Genomic DNA, 27,748 nt, shown 5'->3' on the forward strand with positions numbered 1-27,748 from the left:
ACAGGCCAATATCCCTGATGAATATGGATGCAAAAATTCTTAATAAGATACTAGCAAATCGAATTCAACAGCATATAAAAAGAATTATTCACCATGATCAAGTGGGATTCATTCCTGGGATGCAGGGCTGGTTCAACATTCGCAAATCGATCAACGTGATACATCACATTAACAAAAAAAAAGAGAAGAACCATATGATCCTGTCAATCGATGCAGAAAAGGCCTTTGACAAAATCCAGCACCCTTTCTTAATAAAAACCCTTGAGAAAGTCGGGATAGAAGGAACATACTTAAAGATCATAAAGGCCATTTATGAAAAGCCCACAGCTAACATCATCCTCAACGGGGAAAAACTGAGAGCTTTTTCCCTGAGATCAGGAACACGACAGGGATGCCCACTGTCACCGCTGCTGTTTAATATAGTGCTAGAAGTTCTAGCATCAGCAATCAGACAACAAAAGGAAATCAAAGGCATCAAAATTGGCAAAGATGAAGTCAAGCTTTCGCTTTTTGCAGATGACATGATATTATACATGGAAAATCCGATAGACTCCACCAAAAGTCTGCTAGAACTGATACATGAATTCAGCAAAGTTGCAGGATACAAAATCAATGTGCAGAAATCAGTTGCATTCTTATACACTAACAATGAAGCAACAGAAAGACAAATGAAGAAACTGATCCCATTCACAATTGCACCAAGAAGCATAAAATACCTAGGAATAAATCTAACCAAAGATGTAAAAGATCTGTATGCTGAAAACTATAGAAAGCTTATGCAGGTAATTGAAGAAGATATAAAGAAATGGAAAGACATTCCCTGCTCATGGATTGGAAGAATAAATATTGTCAAAATGTCAATACTACCCAAAGCTATCTACACATTCAATGCAATCCCTATCAAAATTGCACCAGCATTCTTCTTGAAACTAGAACAAGCAATCCTAAAATTCATATGGAACCACAAAAGGCCCCGAATAGCCAAAGTAATTTTGAAGAAGAAGACCAAAGCAGGAGGCATCACAATCCCAGACTTTAGCCTCTACTACAAAGCTGTCATCATCAAGACAGCATGGTATTGGCATAAAAACAGACACATAGACCAATGGAATAGAATAGAAACCCCAGAACTAGACCCACAAACGTATGGCCAACTCATCTTTGACAAAGCAGGAAAGAACATCCAATGGAAAAAAGACAGTCTCTTCAACAAATGGTGCTGGGAGAACTGGACAGCAACATGCAGAAGGTTGAAACTAGACCACTTTCTCACACCATTCACAAAAATAAACTCAAAATGGATAAAGGACCTGAATGTGAGACAGGAAACCATCAAAACCTTAGAGGAGAAAGCAGGAAAAGACCTCTCTGACCTCAGCCGTAGCAATCTCTTACTCGGCACATCCCCAAAGGCAAGGGAATTAAAAGCAAAAGTGAATTACTGGGACCTTATGAAGATAAAAAGCTTCTGCACAGCAAAGGAAACAACCAACAAAACTAAAAGGCAACCAACGGAATGGGAAAAGATATTTGCAAATGACACATCGGACAAAGGGCTAGTATCCAAAATCTATAAAGAGCTCATCAAACTCCACACCCGAAAAACAAATAACCCAGTGAAGAAATGGGCAGAAAACATGAATAGACACTTCTCTAAAGAAGACATCCGGATGGCCAACAGGCACATGAAAAGATGTTCAACGTCGCTCCTTATCAGGGAAATACAAATCAAAACCACACTCAGATACCACCTCACGCCAGTCAGAGTGGCCAAAATGAAGAAATCAGGAGACTATAGATGCTGGAGAGGATGTGGAGAAACAGGAACCCTCTTGCACTGTTGGTGGGAATGCAAATTGGTGCAGCCGCTCTGGAAAGCAGTGTGGAGGTTCCTCAGAAAATTAAAAATAGACCTACCCTATGACCCAGCAATAGCACTGCTAGGAATTTATCCAAGGGATACAGGAGTACTGATGCATAGGGGCACCTGTACCCCAATGTTTATAGCGGCACTCTCAACAATAGCCAAATTATGGAAAGAGCCTAAATGTCCATCAACTGATGAATGGATAAAGAAATTGTGGTTTATATACACAATGGAATACTACGTGGCAATGAGAAAAAATGAAATATGGCCTTTTGTAGCAACATGGATGGAACTGGAGAGTGTGATGCTAAGTGAAATAAGCCATACAGAGAAAGACAGATACCATATGGTTTCACTCTTATGTGGATCCTGAGAAACATAACAGAAACCCATGGGTTAGGGGAAGGAAAAAAAAAAAAAAAAAAAAAAAAAAAAAAAAAAAAAAAAGAGGTTAGAGTGGGAGAGAGCCAAAGCATTAGAGACTGTTAAAAACTGAGAACAAACTGAGGGTTGATGGGGGGTGGGAGGGAGGGCAGGGTGGGTGATGGGTATTGAGGAGGGCACCTTTTGGGATGTGCACTGGGTGTTGTATGGAAACCAATTTGACAGTAAATTTCATATATTAAAAAATAAAAAAAAAAATAAAAATAAAAATAAAAAAAAAAAATAAAAAAAATAAATAAACATAAAAAAAAAAATAAAAAATAAAAATGCAAAGTACAATATAAAAGTGATTCTTAGTTACACTGTTCCTACAGAAGAAATTCTTGAACAAGTTATTTATATCTCTAAATTTCATTTTTTAAAAAAATCTGTAACATGTAGATCAAAATGTTTTTCCCTGGGAATTAAAAACATGGAAAACCTTTAGCAGAGTGCCACAAATACAGTAATTGTTCAACAAAAGTTTGCTATTTAGAATTTATTAAAAAACTTAAAGATTCATTCTCAATTAGAGGCACCTGGGAGGCTCAGTCAGTTAAGCCCCGACTTCAGCTCAGGTCCTGATCTACAGCTTGTGGGTTCAAGCCCCATGTCAGGCTCTGTGCTGACAGCTCACAGCTTGGAGCCTGGAACCTGCTTCAGATTCTGTCTCTGTCTCTCTGCCCCACCCCCCACCCCCCACTCATGCTCTGTCTCTCTCTCTCTCAAATATAAAATAAACATAAAGTTTTTTTTTAAAGATTAATTACCAACTAATATCTGTATAAGTATAAAATAAAATCTCTTAAGTACCAATAATTACATTCTTGACAAACTTAAACTGCTTAATCTAATGATAGTCCAGGCCCAAGGAAAAAAACTTCTTTGACCCCCATTCTTGGTTCCCATGAGTGAGATCTGTCTGCAGCTGGGAGTTAAAAGTTCTTCTTGAACTGCACATTCCAATAGTTTAACAGGAGTCTTATAAGTGATTGTGCCTCACTTCAGGTGGCCCTTTCCAAACAACATTCAGCCCATATTCTTGCTGCTTGCACTTACACACTTTTATTTTTTAATTTTTTTTATTTTTTCTGTTTTAATTTAATTTTTTATTTTTTTAAATTTACATCCAGAGAACTACAGGCCAATATCCCTGATGAATATGGATGCAAAAATTCTCAATAAGATACTAGCAAATCGAATTCAACAGCATATAAAAAAAATTATTCACCATGATCAAGCGGGATTCATCCCTGGGATGCAGGGCTGGTTCAACATTCGCAAATCAATCAATGTGATACATCACATTAATAAAAGAAAAGATAAGAACCATATGATCCTGTCAATCGATGCAGAAAAGGCCTTTGACAAATTCAGCAAACTTTCTTAATAAAAACCCTTGAGAAAGTCGGGATAGAAGGAACATAAACATCATGAAAGCCATTTATGAAAAGCCCACAGCTAACATCATCCTCAATGGGGGAAAACTGAGAGCTTTTTCCCTGAGATCAGGAACACGACAGGGATGTCCACTCTCACCACTGTTGTTTAACATAGTGTTGGAAGTTCTAGCATCAGCAATCAGACAACAAAAGGAAATCAAAGGCATCAAAATTGACAAAGAGGAAGTCAAGCTTTCACTTTTTGCAGATGACATGATATTATACATGGAAAATCCGATAGACTCCACCAGAAGTCTGCTAGAACTGATACATGAATTCAGCAAAGTTGCAGGATACAAAATCAATGTACAGAAATCAGTTACATTCTTATACACTAATAACGAAGCAACAAAAAGACAAATAAAGAAACTGATCCCATTCACAATTGCACCAAGAAGCATAAAATACCTGGGAATAAATCTAACCAAAGATGTAAAAGATCTTTATGCTGAAAACTATAGAAAGCTTATGAAGGAAATTGAAGAAGACATAAAGAAATGGAAAAACATTCCATGCTCATGGGTTGGAAGAATAAATATTGTCAAAATGTCAATACTACCCAAAGCTATCTACACATTCAATGCAATCCCAAGCAAAATTGCACCTGCATTCTTCTTGAAACTAGAACAAGCAATCCTAAAATGCATATGGAACCACAAAAGGCCCCGAATAGCCAAAGTAATTTTGAAGAAGAAGACCAAAGCAGGAGGCATCACAATTCCAGACTTTAGCCTCTACTACAAAGCTGTCATCATCAAGACAGCATGGTATTGGCACAAAAACAGACACATAGACCAATGGAATAGAATAGAAACCCCAGAACCAGATCCACAAACGTATGGCCAACTAATCTTTGACAAAGCAGGAAAGACTATCCAATGGAAAAAAGACAGTCTCTTTAACAAATGGTGCTGGGAGAACTGGATAGCAACATGCAGAAGATTGAAACTAGACCATTTTCTCACACCATTCACAAAAATAAACTCAAAGTGGATAAAGGACCTGAATGTGAGACAGGAAACCATCAAAACCCTAGAGGAGAAAGCAGGAAAAGACCTCTCTGACCTCAGCCGTAGCAATCTCTTACTTGACACATCCCCAAAGGCAAGGGAATTAAAAGCAAAAGTGAACTACTGGGACTTCATGAAGATAAAAAGCTTCTGCACAGCAAGGAAACAACCAACAAAACTAAAAGGCAACCAACGGAATGGGAAAAGATATTTGCAAATGACATATCGGACAAAGGGCTAGTATCCAAAATCTATAAAGAGCTCACCAAACTCCACACCCAAAAAACAAATAACCCAGTGAAGAAATGGGCAGAAAACATGAATAGACACTTCTCTAAAGAAGACATCTAGATGGCCAACAGGCACATGAAAAGATGCTCAACGTCGCTCCTCATCAGGGAAATACAAATCAAAACCACACTCAGATATCACCTCACGCCAGTCAGAGTGGCCAAAATGAACAAATCAGGAGACTATAGATGCTGGAGAGGATGTGGAGAAAGGGGAACCCTCTTGGTAGGAATGCAAATTGGTGCAGCCGCTCTGGAAAACAGTGTGGAGGTTCCTCAGAAAATTAAAAATAGATCTCCCCTATGACCCAGCAGTAGCACTGCTAGGAATTTACCCAAGGGATACAGGAGTATTGATGCATAGGGGCACTTGTACCCCAATGTTTATAGCAGCACTCTCAACAATAGCCAAGTTATGGAAAGAGCCTAAATGTCCATCAACTGATGAATGGATAAAGAAATAGTGATTTATATCCACAATGGAGTACTACGTGGCAATGAGAAAGAATGAAATATGGCCCTTTGTAGCAACATGGATGGAACTGGAGAGTGTGATGCTAAGTGAAATAAGCCATACAGAGAAAGACAGATACCATATGGTTTCACTCTTATGTGGATCCTGAGAAACTTAACAGAAACCCATGGGGGAGGGGAAGGAAAAAAAAAAGAGGTTAGAGTGGGAGAGAGCCAAAGCATAAGAGATTCTTAAAAACTGAGAACAGGGGCGCCTGGGTGGCTCAGTCAGTTAAGCGTCTGACTTCGGCTCAGGTCACGATCCCGCGGTCTGTGAGTTCGAGCCCCGCGTCGGCTCTGTGCTGACTGCTCAGAGCCTGGAACCTGTTTCAGATTCTGTGCCTCCCTCTCTCTCTGACCCTCCCCCGTTCATGCTCTGTCTCTCTCTGTTTCAAAAATAAATAAACGTTAAAAAAAATGTTTTTTAATTAAAAATTTAAAAAAAACTGAGAACAAACTGAGGGTTGATGGGGGGTGGGAGGGAGGGGAAGGTGGGTGATGGGTATTGAGGAGGGCACCTGTTGGGATGAGCACTGGGTGTTGTATGGAAGCCAATTTGACAATAAACTTCATATTGGAAAAAAAAATTACATCCAAATTAGTTAGCATATAATGCAACAATGATTTCAGGAGTAGATTCCTTAATGCCCCTTATCCATTTAGCACATCCCTCCTCCCACAACTCCTCCAGTAACCCTCAGTTTGTTCTCCATATTTATGAGTCTCTTCTGTTTTGTCCCCCTCCCTGTTTTTATATTATTTTGTTTCCCTTCTCTTATGTTCATCTGTTTTGTCTCTTAAATTCCTCATATGAGTGAATTCATATGATTTTTGTCTTTCTCTGACTGATTAATTTCACTAAGCATAATACCCTCCAGTTCCATCCACGTAGTTGCAAATGACAAGATTTCATTCTTTTTGATTGCCGAGTAATACTCCATTGTATATATATACCACATCTTCTTTATCCATTCATGGCCATTTGGACTCTTCCCATACTTTGGCTATTGTTGATAGTGCTGCTATAAACACAGGGGTGCATGTGCCCCCTAGAAACACCTGTATTCCATGAATAAATGCCTAGTAGTGCAATTGTTGGGCTGTAGGGTAGTTCTATTTTTATTTTTTTGAGGAACCTCCGTACTGTTTTCCAGAGTGGCTGCACCAGCTTGCATTCCCACCAACAATGTAAATGAGATCCTCTTTCTCCTCATCCTTGCCAACATCTGTTGTTGCCTGAGTTGTTAATGTTAGCCTTTCTGACAGGTGTAGCACTTACACGCTTTTAGAGCTACATGGCCCTCTGGTTCCAAATTATACTCTTAAATAGCCATTTAAAAATTGTTCTTTCTTAGAGCCAAGCAAATGGAGAGTATATTACAAAAGAAGAGATCATAGTCGTACTAAGCTCAGGTCTACAATGTATGACTCTCCTCTTTGAATCCTGAGAAGGTTGTCCTAGCAACCAGTTTTACTAACTTGTTCTGTTTTTCTCTCTTAAAGCCTTTGAAGATAATTTCTTCTCCCATCAGCCTTTGAAGTTATTCTGAATAGAAAACTAAAGATTATCTATTAACTGCCCCTTGCAGATTTCTGAACGCCCCAGAAAACCCTGGAGCTCCTTTCCAAGCCACAGTCACAGCACATGGCTTCATGTAATTACAGCCCAAACTTTAACATGATTAACCAACCAACCAGAATTTCTTGAACACTTCCTATATTCTGGGCATTATGCTAGGCTCTACTATGAGTGAAATGCAGTCTCTGACGTCTGTGGTTTTTAAATTTTTTTTTTTAACGTTTATTCATTTTTGAGACAGAGAGAGACAGAGCATGAACGGGGGAGGGTCAGAGAGAGAGAGAGAGACAGAACCTGAAACAGGCTCCAGGCTCTGAGCTGTCAGCACAGAGCCCGACGTGGGGCTTGGACTCACGGACCGCGAGATCATGACCTGAGCCGAAGTCGGACACTCAACCGACCGAGTCACCCAGGCGCCCCTGACGTCTGTGGTTTTAATCTAGTACTGTCTAATCCTCTAAACCTGCCCTATCCAATACAATAACCATGGCCAGATATGGTGATCAAGCATTTGAAATGTGGCAGGTCCAAAGTGAGGTGTACCATAGTGTAAAATACACACTGGACCCTGAGGACTTTGCACCAAAAAAATGTAAAATATCTGATAATAATTTTTATATTGATTGTATGTTGAAATGGTAATTTTTTTAATATAATGGGTTAAATTATATGTATCATCAGAGTTCATTTTACCAAGTTCTTTTCACTTTTTTTTAAGTGAATACTAGAAAATTTTAAATTACATATAGCTCATAACACATTTCTGTTGGATAGTGCTATTCTAAACATATACATCAAACTTATCTGAAAACTTGCTAAAATGTAGATTCCAGGTCTAATCCCATATCTATAGAATAAGAATGTCTGGGCAGCGGAGACCAGGAAAAAGAAATTTTAACAAGGGTTCTGGCTGATTCTTATGCACACATAAGCTTAAGAATCACTGGTTTCTTGACTAGTAAACTGGAGCCATGAGTTATTCTTATTTCAAATAAAATTATGTCTTATTGTTTAGGCAAATGATAAGGAAGGCTCACTGATAGTTAAAAGAGGTTCTCTCCAGTGAGTCCAAAGTGGTTTCTGGCACAATCCCAATAAAGAAGAGGAACAAAAACAAAACACTCAGTCTTTAGCTGGGTTACCCACTGCATAATCACTCTCACATACATTATCTGATGTTACTATGTGAGGGACAGTCACTTCAACAAGAGAAAAAGAGAATGTAGGCTTGGTCTTAGACTATCTTAACCACGTGCTTTTCCAAGTTGATGGGTCAAATTGAAAATGGAACTTGAATATATAACTCCAAATTTCTCATTTTGAACTTTTTGTGTCTATGCACCCATAAAAAACATCAACATTTCTTTCCAAGTGAGGCTCCACTGTGTCCCAGGAAGCATGCCAGCTATGGCTGAGACTGAGAGCAGGTTGTCTTTCAGTATCTGCTCTCATGTTCTTTTCTTCAGATTTTCACCTGGTCAAATAACCAACTAGAACATGAAAAAGAACTGTGCATTTTTCTTGTTTCCCCTACCCCCCTACCCCCCCCCCCCCCCAACTAGATGTTGGCAATGTGGCTAAGTTTTAGCTACTGGGATTTAAGCAGAAGTATTGCATGGCAACTCACAAAAGCTTTCCTTAAAATATAATTAACAGTTCTGCTTTGTCCATTCTTCCTCTCTTCTATCCTGCTGCCCAGAATATGAATGGATTGGCAGCCTCCATTTCCTTGACCATGAGTTTAAAGCCACCATTTAGATACAGTGGGGCAGAAAGATGGAAGTAACTTGGATTCCAGAAGGTTTTATGTAGAGCCACTGTACCAGCATTAGACTGTCTTCCTTTGGATAATGATATATATATAAACTTGGTACAGCTACTATGGAAAACAGTATGGAAGCTCCTCAAAAATTCAAAATGTAATACTATATAATCCAACAATTCTACTACTTGGTATTTACTCAAATAAAATGAAAACACCAGTTGAAATATGTGCACCTCTGTTTATTGCAGTATTATTTATAATAGCCAAGATTTAGTAGCAACATAAATGTCCATTGATAGACAAATTGATCAAGATGTAGTGATATACATTCTGGCCAAGGACCAAACACTACAGGCAAGGAATGCTTCTGCAGATAACTGGCCTGAGGGATAGAGCAGCTAAAACACAACAGCAGACTGCACACAGCACACATCAGAGACACTCCCTGATGTGCCAGACCCTGGACACTTTATGACCTCTGCTTCATAAAGCCATTACTATCAGGAGCAGGAAACATAACAGGATTTTCTAACACACAGAGACATATACAAAATGCCAGGATGGAGGAATTCATCCCAAACGAAAGAACAAGATAAGGTCATGGCCAGAGATGTAAGTGAAAAATGTCTGATGGAGATTTTAAAGCAATAATCTAAGGATACTCACTGGGTTTGAGAAAAGAAGGGAAGACTTCAGGGAGGCCCATACTATAGAGATAAAAGAGTTAAAGAGACAGTCAAAATGAAAAATACAATTACTAAAATTGGAAACAGACTTGATGCAATGGATGCAAGACTGGAAGAAGCAGAGGAATGAATAAGTTATATAGAGGACAAAATAATGGTAAATAATTAAGTCAAACAAAAGAGAGAAAAAAGAATTATGGAACATGAAGATAGACTAGGAAACTCGGTGACTCCACCAAATGTAATAACATTCATATTATAGGAGTCCTAGAAGAAGAGAGAGAAAAGGGGGAAGAAAATTTATTTGAAGAAATAATAACTGAAAACTTCCTTGATCTGGGGAAGGGAACAGACATCTACATCCAGGAGGCACAGAGAACACCAATCAAAATCAACCACAGCAAGCCAATACCAAGACATATTGTAATTAAATTTGTAAAATGTAGTGATAAAGAAAAATATCTTAAAAGAAGCAAGACAAAAGAAGTCCTTAATCTATAAGGGAAGACCCATAATTTAGCTGGAGATTTCTCAACAGCAAAGAAATTGAATCAGTAATCAAAAATCTCCCAACAAACAAAAGTCCAGGGCCAGATGGCTTCACAGGGGAATTCTACAAAATATTTAAAGAAGAGTTAATACCTCTTCTTCTCAAACAATTCCAAAAAACAGAAATGGAAGGAAAACTTCCAAATTCATTCTATGAGGCCAGCATTACTCTGATTGCAAAACCAGATAAAGACTCCACTAAAAAAAAACCCCAAAAAACCACACACACACACACACACACACACACACACAAGCACAACTGCAGGCCAGCATCCCTAATGAACATGGATGCAAAAATTCTCAATAAAATACTAGCAAATCAAATCCAATAGTACATTAAAAGAATTATTTGCCATGATCAAGTGGGATTTATTCTTGGGCTGCAAGTGTGGTTCAATATTTGCAAATCAATCAACATGATATATCACATTAATAAAAGAAAGGATAAAAACCATATGACCCTTTCAGTAGATGGAGAAAAAGCATTTGTCAGAATTTAACATCCATTCATGAAAAAAACACTCAAAAAGTAGGAATAGAGGGAACATACCTCAACATAATAAAGGCCATGAGAAAAGCTTGCAACTAATAGCAGCCTCAATGTGGAAAAACTGGCCTTTATCCTTGATTTGTTTTTTTTTCCTTTTCCTTTTTTTCTTTTTCTTTTTCTTTTTTTTTTTTGTTGTTATTGTTGTTTTTGTTTTTTTTTTTTTTTTTTTTTAGAGAAAGAGAGCATGCACACAAGCTGGGGAGGGGCAGAGAAAGAGGGAGAGAGAATCCCAAGCAGGCTCCAGAGTCAGTGTGGAGTCCGATGCGGGACCCAATCCCACGAACCGTGAGATCATGACCTGAGCCAAACTAAGTGTCGGTGGCTTCACTGACTCAGCCAACCAGGCGCTTCTACCCTTGTGATTTATATGAACCTCGGACAATCCAAACCACTGAGCAGTACTTGATAGATGGTCCCACTGAACTCACATGAGCATTTTCACAAAGTGGACGTTTTTATTTAAGGCCACAATGTCCTTCATTTCTTTTTCAGTGAGAGAAAAGTCAAAGAACTTAAATAATAGAAATAAAAGACATTTTTGAAGATAGAAAATGGGTCAAGCCTGGGATCAGTGGTTGGGCCAGTAGCAGGAACACTTCAAAAATTTATGAACATCGTTAAAAGAATTATTCATCACGATCAGGTGGGATTTATTCCAGGGCTGCAAGGGTGGTTCAATATTTGCAAATCAACCAACGTGATACACCATATTAATGAAAGAAAGGATAAGAATCATATGATCCTCTCAATAGATGCAGAAAAGCATTTGACAAAGTACAACATACTTTTTTTTTATCTGGGATTTTTTATTTTAATTTATTTGTACACCTGAAACTAATATTACACCATATGTTAACTAACTGGAATTTAAAGATGTTATTTATTTATTTATTTATTTAATTTATTTATATTTATTTATTATGAAATTTATTGTCAAATTGGTTTCCATACAACACCCAGTGCTCATCCCAACAGGTGCTCTCCTCAATACCCATCACCACTCTTAATAAAAACCCTCTCAGTGCAGCAGGGATAGTGGGAACATACCTCAACATCATAAAGTCCATATATGAAAAACCCACAGCTAGTATGATCCTTAATGGGGAAAAATTGAGAGCTTTTCCTCTATGGACAGGAACACGACAGGGATGTCCACTTCACTGCTATTATTTAACATAGGATTGGAAGTCCTAGCTTCAGCGATCATAACAATAAAAAGAAATAAAAGCCATCCAAATCAGCAAGGAAAAAGTCAAATTCACTATTTGCAGATGACATGATATTATATAGAAAATCCAAAAGACTCTACCAAAAAATTGCTAGAACTGATACCCAAATTCAGTGAAGTGGCAGGATATAAAATTAATGTACAGAAATCTGTTGCATTTCTATGTACCAATAATGAAGCAGCACAAAGAGAAATCAAGGAATTAACCACACTTACAATTGCACCAAAAACTATAACATACCTAGGAATAACCCTAACCAAAGAGGTAAAAGATTTGTCCTCTGAAATCTTTAAAATACTGATGAAAGAAACCGAAGAGGTAAAAAATTTGTCCTCTGAAAACTTTAAAATACTGATTAAAGAAACAAAGAAATAGAATAACATTCCATGTTCATGGATTGGGAAAACAAATATTGTTAAAATGTCTATATTATCCAAAGCAATCTACACATTTAATGCAATTCCTGTCAAAATATCACCAGAAGTTTTCACAGAGCTAGAACAATCTTTAAATTTGTATGGAAGCACAAAAGACCCCAAATAGTCAAAGTAACCTTGAAAAAGAAAAGCAAAGATGAAGACAGTATGGTATTGAGACCCTGGGCAGCTCAATCGGTTAAGCATCAGATTCTTGATTTCAACTCAGGGCATGATCTCAAGGTTCATGGGGGCAAGCCTCATTTGGGGCTCCACAATGGCAGTATGGAGACTGCTTGGGATTCTCTCTCTCTCTCCCTGTCTCTCTGCTCCTCCTCCTCTCTCTCTCTCTCTCTCTCTCTCTCTCTCTCTCTCTGTCAAAATAAATAAATAAACAAAACTTTTAAAAAAAGACAGTATGGTACTGGTACAAAAATAGACACATGCTTCAATAGAACATAACAGATATCCCAGAAATGGACCCACAACTATATAATCAATTTATCTACAACAAAGCAGTAAAAACTTTACAACAGAAAAAAAGATAGTCCCTTCAATGAAAGGTTTTGGGAAAACTGGGCAGCTACATGTAAAAGAATGAAACTGGACCATTTTCTTATACGATACACAAAAATAAATTCAAAATGGATGAAAGACCTAAATGTGAGGCTGGAAACCATCAAAATCCTAGAGGAGTACACTGATAGCTACCTCTTTGACATTGACCATAGCAACATCTTACTAGATATAACCCCAGAGGCAAGGGAAACAAAAGCAAAAATAAACTATTGGGACTTCATCAAAATAAAAACCTTCTGCACAGCAAAGGAAACAATCAGCAAAACTAAAAGGCGACCTATGGAACAGGAGAAGATATTTACAAATGATGTATCTGATACAGAGTTAGTATCCAATATATAAAGAACTTATAAAACTCACCACCTTTTATTTTTTTAATTTTTTAATATTTATATTTTAGAGAGAGAGAGAGAGGGCAAGTGGCAGAGAGACAGAGAGAGAGGGAGACAGAATTTGAAGCAGGCTCCAGTCTCTGAGCTGTCAGCACAGAGCCCGACACGGAGCTTGAACTCACAAACCATGAGATCATGACCTGAGCCAAAGTCAGATGCTTAACTGACTGAGCCATCCAGGTGCCCCTAAAACTCATCATCTTAAATACAAATAATCCAGTTTAAAAATGGACAGAAGAGGCGTGCCTGGGTGCCTCAGTTGGTTGAGCATCTGACTCTTGATCTCAGCTCAGGTCTGGATCTCAGGGTTGTGAGTTTGAGCCCCACGTTGGTCTCCACACTGGGCATGGAGCCTACTTTAACAAAATGGACACGCCACAAATAGACATTTTTCCAAAGAAGACATACAGATGCCCACACACACATGAAAAGACGCTCAACATCACCATCATCAGGGAAATACAAATCAAAGATATATCACTTCACACCAGTCAGAATGACTAAAATTAACAACATAGTAAATAACAGGTGTTGGTGAGGATGTAGAGAAAGGGGAACTCTGTTACACTGTTGGTGAGAATGCAAACTGGTGCAGCCACTCTAGAAAACAGCATGGAGGTTCCTCACAAAGTTAAAAATAGAACCACCCTACTCCCCAGCAATTGCATTACCAGGTATTTACCCAAAGGATACAAAAATCCTAATTCAAAAGGATACATGCACCTGGATATTTATACTAGCGTTATCTGCAATAGCCAAATTATGGAAAGAGCCCAAATGTCCATCCACTGATGAATGGATAAAGAAGATGTGGCATACATACAATAGAATATTACTCAGCCATCAAAAAGAATGAAATCTTGCCATTGCAATGACATGAATGGAGCTAGAGTATTATGCTAAGCAAAATAAGTCAGAGAATGACCAATACCATATGAGTTCACTCATATGTGGAATTTAAGAAACAAAGCAAATGATCATAGAGGAAAAAAGAGAGAGACAAACCAAGAAACAGATTCTTGACTATAGAGAACAAAACAAAATGATGATTACCAGAGGGGAGGTGGGTGGAGGGATGGGTGAAATAAGTAATGAGGATTAAGGAGGGGATTTGTTGTGATGAGAACCAGGTGTTGCATATAAATGTTGAATCGCTAAATTGTACACCTGAAAATGGGATTAAAAATTATTTTTTTAATTTTTTAATATTTATATTTTAGAGAGAGAGACAGAGGGCAAGTGGCAGAGGGACAGAGAGAGAGGGAGACAGAATTACACTGTATGTTAACTAACTGGAATTTAAATACACACACACATACACAAAGATGTGATACACACACACACACACATACACACACACTGGAATATTACATAGCCATGAAAAAGTATGAGGTCTTCCATTTGTGACAACATGGATGGACCTAGAGAGTATCATGCTCAGGGAAACAAGTCAGACTGAGAGAGCCAAATGCCATATGATTTCATACGTGGAATCTAAAAAACAAATGAGGGGCGCCTGGGTGGCTCAGTCGGTTAAGCAGCCGACTTCGGCTCAGGTCATGATCTCACAGTCCGTGAGTTCGAGCCCCACGTAGGGCTCTGTGCTAACAGCTAAGAGCCTGGAGCCTGTTTCAGATTCTGTGTCTCCCTCTCTCTGACCTTCCCCCGTTCATGCTCTGTCTCTCTCTGTCTCAAAAATAAATAAACGTTAAAAAAAATTTTTTTTAAAAACAAATGAAAAAAACAATCAGAAGCAAAATCAGGCCACTACATACAGAGAACAAATGGATGGTTGCCAGACGGAACAAGGGTGATGGGATGGGCAGAACTGGTGAAGGGAAGAGGGAGATACAAGTTTCCAGTATTGGAATGAACACATCATGGAAATAAAAGATACAGCATACGGAATACAGTCAATGATGTCACAATGGCATTGTATGGTGACAGATGGTGGCTCCACTGTGGTGAGCAAAGCATCATGTCAAATCACTATGTTGTATCCCTGAAACTTATGTAATGTTGTGTGTCAACTGTACTCAAACAAAGAAAAAGAAAAATATAACCTTAATTTTAAGTCTGTTGTTTTGGGATTTTTCTGTTACCTGGAGTTTACCTGTTACATGAATCCTAATTTAAAAATATCTCAATTTAAAACTGTAATACCATAACTTCTCCAGACCAATGCCTGGATTTCAGTTTATACATGTGATTACATTTTTATTGTATCTCTTCTATGGATATCTCCAACTCCTGTTCTGGGATATGTTTTCCAGTTTTAGAGTTAATCAGAGAGAAGTTTCTCAGCTTTTCTTGTTACTATTGCATCAAGCCCTCCCACTTTATTTTTCTAAACCAAACATTAAAGCTTCTCACTATATGCCATCTGTGAATTCTCCTTAGATTTCTTGCAACTATGTGTTTTCATAGTTTTGTAGCTATGTTATTAGATGCAAAAAAAGTGTTCACGAAGGTTATGTGGGGCTTTTTGTGAGTTATAAACTTTATTTGATACGAATATAACAACCCCACTGTTCCTTATGTCACTTTGTATTTTTCTTTTTTTTTTTTTACTTGTTATAGAGTTAGCTGCCAGTGCTCACCTACTCTTCCCCTTTCTACACCTGCTTCAGGAAGCTGAGCAATACCGAGCAGCCAGTGGGGAAACTGCCAGTAAATCAGTACATAGAAAAAGTGGTCAGAGCATTTATTGCCGTGGGCCCCTCCCCACAAGGTCACTAAAAACCTGATCAGAGCTCAAGATCCTGTCAGGTGTCCTCTCCACTCCACTCTCCCTGACTATCTTTAGGTCCTAGTAACCACTCCCTCCCTTCACCAGGGTTAGGTCTCAATGGACTCCCAGGGTGTTGTGGTTTCTCTCTACTTTGTCCTCACATTTGCGGAGTCCATTTATAAATCCTTCTCAAATTATCCTAATTTGACTGTGACATCTGTTTCCTCCTGGGACTCTGAGTGACAGAATTAATTGGTGCTGGGAGTGACCCCACAAAACATAACCTCAAAATAGAATTCCAGATGACATTCACTTGTGTATTTAAGGATAACCTTCTTGCTGCGGTGTTGGAGGCAGGGCCAGGACTAGAATGGAGCACCAGGAGCATAAAACTTAAGGAGACGCTCACTTTTAGGACCAGGCTGATTGTGACTCACCCTAAATGTCTCCTGTGCTTCCCCCCTAGTCCCACCCCTATCATGGAAAAGAGTGGGGGGTGGCAGGCATAAAACCCAAGTAATTAATTGCATGCTATGGTATCAAAATGACTCAAATTATCATCAGTGGAAGTTTGGGGTTAATTGAACAAGAAAGACATTAGACTGAGGTGGTTCTAATGCCATACCGGCCTTCATAAGCAAATCAAAATCTAAACCCGTAAATACCTTAACGCTGTGAAATCAAAACACTAAGGCCAACCAATCACAAACAGTCAAGTAGGCTTTAAGCCATGACCAATCAAACAATTTCCTTTCTTTACTTCCACACTTTCTCTATCTGAGTCTTTCCTCTGCTGCCTGTGGGTGGAGAGCTATTAACTACCTCTGCTTTGGAATTGCTGGCTTCTAATCAATTTTGTTAAATACATTGTTTAAAAATCTTAATATGTTCAGGTTTATCTTGTAACAAGATGATTCCAGGTGAAGGGGAAGGTATTGGGAAATCTAGTGGCTTGGGTACTTAAGTCATTATGATGACAATAATGATCATAAAGATAGTGGAGTCTCTTGGCATCTTTGTTTTTTTTAATGTTTTTATTTGTTTTTATGGCAGAGAGAGCATGATGGGGGAAGAAGCAGAGAGAGAGAGGAGGACAGAGGATCCGAAGCAGGCTCAGTGCTGACACAGCTAGTCGCTTGGCATCTTTTGATGCCAGAAAATAGAGAAATGAAAAGCTATGTATCGGCAACAAAGAACACATACAGAGAACTAAAACGCCTCCAAGACAGCTTTGAGGAGTTCTTCTTCTCCTTCAGAAGTCACTCCCAAAGGACCAAGGCCAGGATCTAACTATAATAATTACACCTCTGGGGGCGCCTGGGTGGCTCAGTCGGTTAAGCATCCGACTTCGGCTCAGGTCATGATCTTGCAGTCCGTGAGTTCGAGCCCCGCGTCAGGCTCTGTGCTGACAGCTCAGAGCCTGGGGCCTGTTTCAGATTCTGTGTTTCCCTCTCTCTCTGACCCTCCCCCGTTCATGCTATCTCTCCCTGTCTCAAAAATAAATAAACGTTAAAAAAATTAAAAAAAAAATTATACCTCTGGATCTTTCCACTCATCAAGGGCATTGATGGGGAATGAGGTAGATCCTGAGTTAAGAAATTGGGGCATTTGGGCATATATGGATGAGGCTGGAAATTTTTTTAATACCAGAATTCTAATCTCTTTTAACTTTTTAAAAATTTTATTTTAGAGAGAGAGAGAGCACGTGCAAGCAGGGGGAAAAGGCAGAGGGAGAGAGAGAGAACCTCAAGCAGAGATCAAGCACTGATGGGGCTTGATCCCACAACCCTGGGATCATGACCTGAGCTGAAATCAAGAGTTGGATGCTCAACTAAGCCACCCAGGTGCCTCCTAATCTTTTATCAGGGGAGACAACTCTTCCCCACTGTTGAAGGAAAAAGCCCACTTCAATGAACCAACTACAGAAAATACTCTATCAATTATCTATAATAAAAGTAATACACATATGCTTATCACTCCTATTTTCTTGGCTAGTATGCTTTGAAATTTTTTTCCAGTTCATTATAATAAGATACCATTACACCATACAGTGTAGCATTTTTTCATTGATTCAACAAATGTTACTGGGCATTTACTATGTTTTTAGGCTACAACAGTAGACGAAACCTATGAGAATCCCTGCCTCATCCATTTTACATTTCTTTCAAAATCATAAGACTTTCTGTTTCATAGTTATTTAGACCAGTTCTATAGATAAGTGCCTTAATTACACACAGCCCCTCATTTCCTATAACTGTTTCCTCATTCATGTGCTGTCGTTTTTCTTTTTGATTCTTCACCCAATTTTGGGGTTATGTCATTTAGTTGGTTTGTATTGAATACTAGCAAGATAAGCCACTCCAAAATGTGCTTCTTTGGCATAAGGATTATTTTGAGCTGAATATTTTGAGAAAATGCAGGCACAGAGGAACTCTGAAAAGAGAGTAGAAGTTACTCTTTTGTAAAGGAGACATACATTTATAAATGAAATCTCCATTTGTAAGTGTTTCCCACTCTCCTAGGAGGAGGAAGTCTACTCTAAATCACAAAAGAATGTTGTGAATAGGGAAGGAACTACTTAAATCCCCACAGCCAACCTTTCTCATAACTTCCTAGAACTGTCCTCCAGCCTTCCCCAACACCTTTCTTTTGTTTTTTATTTGGAGATTGTATTTAAGGTAGTGTCTTGGGGCCTTCTTGGGGAGTTATTCAGTTTTTTTGGGTATCAATCGTGTAAAGTATATATGTTATTAAACTTCTATTCACTTTTTTCCTTGTTAATCTATCTTTTATTACAGGAGTTCTCTGCCAAGAACTCATAATTATTTTAAATTATTTATATAATAAATATAAACAAATATATATATATTATATATATAATTATATATATACATATATATTATATATATAATGTATTATATATATATTATATATATATATATATAATTTAATTTTATTTCCCTACAGCATAGAATAGCATTCCCTTAGAATGTGAATTCTACAACATGTTTGGGCTTATGTTGCTTGTTTCTTTAGGAAAGGTTCTAGAGGACCTTTCCAGAGGACTTCCACATAAGAGTATGTCTTCCTATTGCTTTTACAATAAATAATTACTGAGCAGAAAGGAAATCATTTTCTGAAATTTTTTATGTTTTCAAATGTTACTTGAAAAATCTCAGTCCAGTCTGATGGATTTTCTTATAAGGTGACTTCTTCTGCTTGGTTACATGTAGAATTTTTTTCCTCTTTTGAGTAATTTCATTGGGAAGATAGAAAAAAATAGTAAGTCCAGCTTTGTTCTTCCTCAAGATTGCTTGGGCTATTCAGGGTCTTTTGTGGTGCTATACAAAATTTTAGGATTGTTTGTTCTAGTTCTGTGAAAAATACTATTGGTATTTTTATTAGGGATTGCATTGAGTCTTTAAATTGCTTTGAGTAGCATGGACATTTTAAGATTATTAATTCTTTCAATCCATGAGCATGGTATATCTTTCCATTTGTTTTTGTTGTCTTTAATCTCTTCAATCAATGTCTTATAGTTTTCAGAGTAGAGGTCTTCTTCCTCCTTAGTTAAGTTTATTTCTAGGTATCTTACTCTTGTTAATGCAACTGCAAATGGGATTGTTTTCTTAATTTCTCTTTCTGCTACTTTGTTATTAGTGTAAAAAGATGAAGAAAAAATTTCCCAAAGCTGTCCGGGCCAGATCTATTCTATAAATCTTCTAGGAAGAAATTAGGTTTAAGTCTAATAAACCTAATGGAATTAAACATATCTTCTGAGAAACTAAATATTCATCCAATAAGTTGACTATCAATTATTATTCAGATGATCTTTATCTAAACATTCTTTTTTTCTCTTTTCTAATCTAAGGATGATGATGATGGCTGTTTAACCATTCTCTTTTCTTATAGGACTCACTACTAAGAGTAAATCTTTGATATATTTAGGTCACTTCTTTTAAGGCAAATGTAAATAAAAGTTTAAGAGCTACATATAACTGAAATATCAGAAAAAAATAGCAAAAGGAAACCTAAAGCAGGTCAAAAGGATCAAAAATAAAAAGAATAAAATTAAGAATAAAAAAATTAAGGTAACAATAAAGTTGATAAATCCAAAAGCTTATAATCTGGAGAAAAAAGGAAAAATATTAAACCTAACTTCTCCAGAATTCTTTAGTTAAAATAGAACTCATTCAGAAAGGATTACATAGGAAGAGACTCATGTGCTCTTTTACAAAAAAATTCCAGTGCTAGAAATCTATCCTTAAAAAAAAAAAAAATGAGAGGTGTCAAAAAGATTAATGCGCAAGAATATGCATTTCAATACTATTTATAAAACATAGGGAAAAATTGGAAGCAACTGAAATGTTCCACAGGAGTGGAATTCATTTTTTCATCAATAAATATTTCTTTAGTATTTATTGTGTATTAGGAAATGCTGTGTAGGGAACTAATCAAGTAAATGCATTATGATAAATGATTGAACCTATTATGCAATCACTGAAATTGATTTAGTAATTTATCAATATGTATTAAAAACAAATAAATTGCTTCACCCAACAATCCTATTTTGAGAAATATACCTCAAAGAAATAATTAGAATAAATGTGAAACAAAGGTTTATATAAAAAGCTCTTTACTTATTGTAGCAAAAATGTATACTTTCTACTTATTGTTGTAAAAATGTGTCTATGATAAGGGATTGTAACACACTTCCATATACAAAAATAGAAGATTTTTTAATAGCGTATAATTCATTTTGTGTTAGTTTTTTATATGGTATGAGAAAGAAGTTCAAGTTCATTCTAGTGTGTGTGAATGTCCAGTTGTCCCAGCACCATTTATTGAAAAATCTATGTTTTCTAAATGGATTATTTTAATACCCTTTTTGAAAATTAACTGATCATCAATTTACAAATTGATTTCTGGAGTCTCAGTTCCGTTCCATTTATCTACGTGTCTATCCTTATGTCAGTACCACACTGTCTTGATTGTTAGCCTAAATATAAGAGCTAAAAGTATAAAACTGTTAGAAGAAAACCTAGGAATAAATTTTTGTGATCTTGGATTTGGCAAAGCCTTTTTAGATATGACACCAAAATTTCCAGCAGCAACAACAACAAAATAGGTAAATTTTTTTTTTTAAAACTAAATGTAAAAATATTTGCGGGGCGCTTGGGTGGCTCAGTCGGTTAAGCGACCGACTTCAGCTCAGGTCATGATCTCACAGTTCATGAGTTCGAGCCCGGCATCAGGCTCTGTGCTGACAGCTTAGAGCCTGGAGCCTGCTTCAAATTCTATGTTTCCCTCTCTCTCTGCTCCTCCCCTGCTCATGCTCTGTCTCTCCTTCAAAAATAAATAAAAACATTAAAAAAAAATTAAAAAAAACTAAAAATATTTGTGTTACAATGGACACATCAAGAAAGGGAAAAGATAACTCACAGAATGGGAAAATATATTTGTAAATCATATATGAGATAAGACCTTGTATCCAGAATATATAAGAAAACTTTCATGACTCAATAATAAAAAAGACAATCTAATTAAAGATAGGCAAAATATCTTAGAGACATTTTTTTCCAAAGGACATATACAAACGGTCAATAAGCACCTGAAAAGATGCTCAGCATCATTACCTATCAGGGAAGTGCAAATCAAACCATACATATCCACTAGGATGGCTATAACAGAAATGAGAGATACACAGAGTTACCACATGACCCAGCAATTTCACTCTTAGGTATCTACAAGAGAAATGAAAAATATATGTTCACACAAAAACTTATCCACAAGTATTCATATCAGCATGATTCTTAATAGCCAAAAAAAAATGAAAACCACCCAAATTCATATTAGTTGATGAAAGGATAAGGAAAATATGGTACATCCATACAATGGAATATCATTCATCAATAAGAAGAAAAGAAGTACAGCTACAATATGGATGAACTTTGAAAACATCATGCTAAGTAAAAAAAGTCCATCATAAGAGACCATGTAATGTATAATTCCATTTATATGAAAGGTCCAGAATAGACAAGCCCAGAGAGACAAAAAGTGGATTCGTAACTGCATAGGTCTGGTAGGATTGGGAGCAAACGGCTGATGGCTGTTCCAACATACCAGGTTTCTTTTTTGCTTCGTAAAACTGCTCTATACCTATAGACTGTGGTGATGGCTCCACAACTCTATAAATGCACTAAAAACCACTGAATTGGTATATTTTACATGGGTCAATTGTATAGTGTGTGAATTATATCTGAATAAAGCTGTTTAAAATATAAACGAGACATTTCTAACAAAGAGTGGAAGAAATTGCCTATCTCCTCTCAGCAATTATTTAAAACAGGGACTTGGCAATTAATGAATTTTATGCATTTTTTTTTTGTCATGAAGAAGCACAGACTGGACCGAGCTTTAGTAGCCTTCTCCATTCCATGTTCCAATACTTACTAATTTGACTTGACTTTTAACAGGAGTGGTTTTTGTTTTGTTTTGTTTTGTTTTGTTTTGTTTTTTTTGCTGTCCCAGCTACATGTTCTTTAATACACTTTTAAAAATGGTCATAACGTAGCATGGGAGGGGTGCCTAGGTGGTTCTGTCAGTTAAGCATCTGACTTCGGCTCTAGTCATGATCTGGCAGTTCATGGATTCAATCCCCATGTCAGGCTCTGTGCTGACAGCTCCGAGCCTGGAGCCTACTTCAGATTCTGTGTCTCCCTCTCTCTGCCCCTCCCCCGTTTGTGATCTGTCTCTCTCTCTCTCTCTCAAAAATAAATAACTTAAAAAAAGAAAGTAATGTGGGGAAATGTTCATAGTGATGGTATCTTCTGGATGATGGAGTTGTTCTTTCTAAATTTTCCTGATTTTCCTTTTAGAGCAGCATGTATTATTTTGTAATCAGTAAAAACATTTAAGTCATTTCACAATTTCGTAATAGTAGAGATAGAATTCGTCATGGCTTCCCAAGGAAGTCTTCTGTATCTAGGAAGCCCAGAGAGCAATCTGTCCTCTCCATATTCCTATCACAATATTAAACATGGCCATTAGCATGGGCTGTCTTGATCTGAAGGAGTCACCTCAAAATAAAAGCTGCTTTGCCCTGAGGATTATTTTGAACTGAGGGCAAGTGAGAATCAACAGGTGCAGGAAGAGTTCTCTACCTTCCCCTTATCTGCCTGAAAGCAGTACATAAATTTCTCTTTGAGGGAGGGAGGGTTGGCCCCAACCTTCACCTAGAAGACTCTTAGTATTGAAGACAGGAAGTAAATATCACGATGGGTTTGCATCAACAGACCTTACTAAATAGTCCTTATATTCCATTAATTCCACCATTCATTTACTAGTCCTTTTCCCACCACTTGTCATCCCTTGAAGCCCAAGACCTCTTTCTTTTGTCAAAAGGGTATATGAGTTGCTGAGTCTGACCACTTCTTTGAGTTTCATTTCTTTCCTGTGAACTCCTGTGCATGTAAATATTAATAAAAATTGCGGACCTTTAGACCTATTAATCTGTCTTTTGTTAACTTAATTTGCAGGGTTCCAAAAATAAGAGGGTAGAAGAAAAGTTTTTCTTTTCAGGCAGTTTCTTGTGTTTTTCTCAAATTTGTTTACATTTAGTTTTATTTGCATAAAAATGTTTTAAGAAAGAAAATTTCATCCACACTGGTTTTTAATGACTTTTATTTGTCTAGGATTCTATAAAATTCATTACGTTTTTATGTGTGCATTTTCTCCTTCAACTAGATTCCAAGATTGAGGGAAAGACTATGTCACAAAATAATATGGATGCTCTAATTTCTCTAAAAGAGTCCTTTACACAGTGTAGGTAATCAATATGCAATTTTTAGACCCTTCTACTATAAAACATTTTTTAGTAATAAAAAAGCATGTATTGAAAGTTGCTTTACATAAATATCGTTACCAACTATTTTGTTCTAGATATTTATAGCTCCTTTCACTCTATGCTATATCACTGCTTATAAATCACCATTTGGTTTTTATACCTTAATTTTAAATTGCCTTTGAATTTTTGATTTTTTATAAAAGTCATCCTATATTCTAAAAAAAAAAAGACACACAAATTGCAAATGTGTTTTCATTTATGGTATGTCTTTCTTGTATCTTATCTTTCCATATCTCATTTACCCAAGCTTGGATTTGAGTAGATTTTTCTGATTTCTTTAGCAGCATTTTACAACTATTAAAACTGAAAGCAAACTTTCTTTTTAAAGTTAAACAATGATCTTATGGAATGTATTTAATAGTAATCAAATATCCTTAAGCAAACATTCCTCATAATTAAAATGTGCTGTTCTAACTCTTAACTGTCCTTGGGCAAACCCACCACATATGAAAAAGATTATCTTCCATTCTGCCTTCCCACTGATCATTTGGTGAGATGAGGGTCCATGAGAGGTAATTCTACCCTCAATCACTTGGCTGAGTAGAAAGGGCAACTCTTATATATATATAAGTATATATATATAATGGAATGTTTTTGATCATCTCTTTCTCACTTCTCTTCTTACTTTCCCTTGTCACCCCACTCCACCAGTCGATCTCCATCTATCCCTTCTTTCAAACTATCACCAGATCAAGAGTCAATCATAGTACTTGTCTGTGTGAATGTTTTTAATGGACTCTCAGGGCCTGGATAAAGACCACTGTGAAAACTGAAAGAAGGTATGTGGTGAAGAAGAAGATATGAACTAGCAGCTGGCTTGTCAAGATGCTATTTGCCTTGCTGCAGTCATCACTTCCATGGTGGGTCTTCATTTGAATTAATTTTGCCAGTTGCTCAAAGTTCAAGGCTCACTAAAGTGACACAGAAATGTGAACAACAGTACCAGTGTATTTAACTACAATGAGAAATTTAACTAGCAAAAGGACTGGCTATTCTGACCAGCTCAAGGCTGAATTCTTAGAGAGAAATGTGTGAGGAAACTATCATAAGTGAAATTACGTCACTTAGAATCAGGGCAAGAAGTGGTATGTTTTTCGTACCTGTTGGCATTAGGCTTGATGTTTCAGTAACAGACTCCTAATGTACATTGAATTCTTATATTGCCTAATGGATCACTAAATAGCCATTCTTCAAACAGACCCATCCCTTCTTTATATATGCCATTATTATTGATAGGAGAAGAGACATGTTCTTACTTTACTTGCTTCCGCACTGGGAAACATTTTATCTCTAAGACACCTCTGGCACACATCTGATATCTTACATCTGACCTCATTTCATCATTGTACATTCCAAATTTCAGATTCATTTGATTTTGTTCAGGCTATAGTGATATGATAGCAAAAAGATTGTATATAACCAGTACCAGTAACATAATCTTTGGGCTCGCTGCAAAATGAAAATATGAAGACCCTTGTTTAAAACTTATTAAGAATTTTCAGACAGTGACAGCAGGGCATCATACCAAGTGTAGGGCGCTTCTGAACTCAGGGTCCTGAGCCACTACTAAGGTCACACAATAATGAGGTCATCCTATATATAACAGTCCTCCAGTGTAAGAGTCGTTAAACTATTACCCACAGCCTGAATCCAGCGGCTCTCTATTTCTGCAAGTGAAGTTGTGTTAGAATATAGCCACGCCCAGTGGTATTGTTTATGACTGCTTCTGCTCTACAATAGCAGAATTCTATTCGCGCTACAGAGATCATATGGCTCACAAAGACTAAAATATTTACTATCTGGCCCTTTAAGAAAAAGTTTGCCAACTCCCACTCTAGTGTCCGATGATAAGCTCTTGTTTCATACTTGCTATTCAAAATGAGCACTCAACAATCTACAGTTTGCTCCACTCTCCTCCTATGACACCATGGAGGACTCATGTAGAGTCTTTAGCTATAAATCAGAAGGATTCGCAAACTGAAATACCAAGAATTTCTATGGCACTGTACAACAGCGAACCCATGAATTCTCCATGAGGGAGCCTGAAAAGCTACCTGACCCCTTCTTACCCAGATTTCTTGGGTACCTAGGATTTCTCAACATAGTTACCATAAGACCACATGCCACTGTCAATTTCCAGTTAGAAAACTGGCACTTGCCTAGAGTCTCGTGGTTCCATTCCATGAGGGATTGGACTTAAGGACTGTTCTTCTTTGGCTGGCAATGAAAACTCTGAAATCCTCTGGCTTCATATCTGGCATTTCCATCCCACACCTCAATTCCCTTGGATCAGATGCCCACATAATCTTAATACTTAGGCTTGAGTTCCTGTCAAGAACTTTAAAGGATCTGAGATTCTACCCTACATGATATCTAGCTAGCCACAGTTTCATGGATGCTGGTATAAGATATGAGACTCCTGGATAGGAAATGAAGGACAGCTTACTACTTATGGCTAGTGCAGTAGCCACAATAATAGCATTTTTGTACCATTTCCCCATGTTCCAATTCCCATAGAGTGACACAAGGGTCAGTTTACACCTGTGCATGCAGTAGGTTCTTTTATAGGAAAAATGCCTTGAGACTAGGAAACAAGAACTTTTTTTTTTTTTTTTTACAACGCACTATAAGATTGTAAGCAAATGTGTCCTTTGCTCTAGTAGCAAACATTATTTTTACTACACTAGACAACAAGCGAACTTGTCCTTTGCTCTGAAGGCGACACTATCTCTATCTTCCAAGGTAGATTGCTAAATAAACATCACTGAAAACACAGTTCAGAACAAAAGGCAATCAGTGACCTCATTGCAGGTTGTACAGAAATGCAGAAACTCTTGGAGAATTGTCTTTCAACATCCCCTATTTGGACTTGATCTTTTATGGTGATTCCTCCCATTCATCCCCATAGCTATAAATGAGTCCCCCTTTTCCTGTGAGTGAATTGGATTTTTGCTAACGACCTCCTCCAGCTTTGATTCCTTCTCTTCTAGTTCACAGCTTTAGAGCTGGCATTTCAAAGAAATATACCCTACCTACCCTATCGCCCCAACACCAACACAGAACTAAATGCTCTCTCCTGTATTATAGCTTTTTAAGAAGAATTTCGTCGGTTGTTGTCTGTATATAGCCACACAACCTAAGTACCATAATATGTTTAAAGCATTTAGCCACTCCTCCCATCCATCGTGTTCTTCTCAATTTCCTGAAGGTAGGGGTTTGGGGGGGGGGCAGGGTGTGTGTGTGTAATGGTACAAAAACAACTATGATATTAAAGTCAAGTACCAGAATATTCCAGCCATCATACCAAAATGTCAGGATGGTTGTTGGAATCATGCTTAGCATATTCTGTGTAAGTAGTCTACAGTGCCCATGAGAGGTGAAACGAGAGTGAATAAAAGGGAACAGGAAGAAGAGTCAGGAACTGACTACAAACAAAAACACCATCCGGAGGAAACAGGATAAGCCTGTCCAGACACTGGAAATTACAATGAGGAAGGAAAAGCAATTAACCAGAACAGATGGGCGGAAATGGAGCAACTAACAGAGGTGGAGCCATGTTTATTTGAGAAAGTGTGTCCTGAGATTTGGGGTGCTGAATAGGATCTGTGCTCATTCGCCATAGCCCCTCGATCTATGATGATACCATATGTAGATACTTAACAGGCATGCATGAGCTCCTGTAAACAATCAAGGTGTTTCTTAAGCCTGTCATTCTCTGTCACTTGTGACTTCCTGCCTTTTCTTGTTGTTGTTATACGTATGCTTTGTTTTAATGGATACTAACTTGATTTATTCATTTCCCACTTGCCAAAATATTCAAA

At 37.4% G+C, this 27,748-nt stretch overlaps 1 long non-coding RNA gene across 2 annotated transcripts in view; it reads right to left on the minus strand.

The window, feature by feature from the left end:
* Positions 1-25,597, minus strand: part of LOC132679574 (uncharacterized) — a 117,641-nt gene extending 92,044 nt beyond the window's left edge. The window contains exons 1-2 of one of the 2 annotated variants that reach the window (XR_009610229.2): positions 25,569-25,597; positions 21,735-21,765 (exon numbers count right to left, since the gene is read on the minus strand). This is a non-coding gene — a long non-coding RNA (uncharacterized LOC132679574). The other variant, XR_009610228.2, reaches the window with a different exon arrangement.
* Between the last annotated feature and the right edge of the window lie 2,151 nt (positions 25,598-27,748).

The sequence above is a fragment of the Panthera onca genome, chromosome A2 (assembly GCF_046562875.1).
Source record: "Panthera onca isolate mPanOnc1 chromosome A2, mPanOnc1 haplotype 2, whole genome shotgun sequence".
Classification (NCBI taxonomy): domain Eukaryota; kingdom Metazoa; phylum Chordata; class Mammalia; order Carnivora; family Felidae; genus Panthera; species Panthera onca.